A 693-nucleotide genomic window follows, 5' to 3' on the forward strand; every position below is an offset into this window, starting at 1 on the left:
ATCAGACCAGCCATCTCGGCCAACATCTTTGAGATCAAGTCGAGCACGATTCAGACGATACAGAACTCAGTTCAGTTTGAGGGTTCTCCTACAGAAGACCCCAACATGCACATCAGGGATTTCATCGAAATCTGTGACACTTTTAAGTTCAATGGGGTGATTGAAGATGCTATCAAGTTGAGACTTTTCCCATTCTCTCCGAGGGATAAAGTAAAGTGCTGGTTACATTCTCTACCACCATGGTCTATCACCACATGTGAGGATCTTGCTCAAAAGTTTCTCACTCAATTCTTTCCTATGGCAAAGACTACTGCAATCAGAAATGCTCTTACTCAGTTTGCACAGCAAACTGGAGAATCTTTGTGTGAGGCTTGGGATCGATATAAGGAGATGCTAAGGAAGTGCCCACACCATGGCATACCTGATTGGATGATTATAAAATATTCCTACAATGGATTGGGTGCTACTTCTAGACCCATGCTCGATGCAGCATCAGGAGGAGCCTTGTGGGCTAAGAGCTACAATGAAGCTTATGAATTAATCGAACTAATGGCTGCTAATGAATACCAGAATCCTTCTTAGAGACTAACTCAGGGTAAAGTAACAGGAATTTTGGAGTTGGATACAGCAACTGCTATAACTACCCAACTTAAGGCTTTGACGATGAAGGTGGACACTTTGGCTAATTATGGA

The 693-nt window shown here is 42.7% G+C and overlaps 1 non-coding gene across 1 annotated transcript; it reads right to left on the bottom strand.

Moving 5' to 3' along the window:
* Positions 1 to 312: 312 nt before the first annotated feature.
* Positions 313 to 419, bottom strand: LOC141688444 (small nucleolar RNA R71). The gene has a single exon (XR_012561886.1). It is a non-coding gene; the product is annotated as a small nucleolar RNA R71 (small nucleolar RNA).
* Between the last annotated feature and the right edge of the window lie 274 nt (positions 420 to 693).

The sequence above is a fragment of the Apium graveolens genome, chromosome 9, assembly GCF_009905375.1.
Source record: "Apium graveolens cultivar Ventura chromosome 9, ASM990537v1, whole genome shotgun sequence".
NCBI lineage: Eukaryota > Viridiplantae > Streptophyta > Magnoliopsida > Apiales > Apiaceae > Apium > Apium graveolens.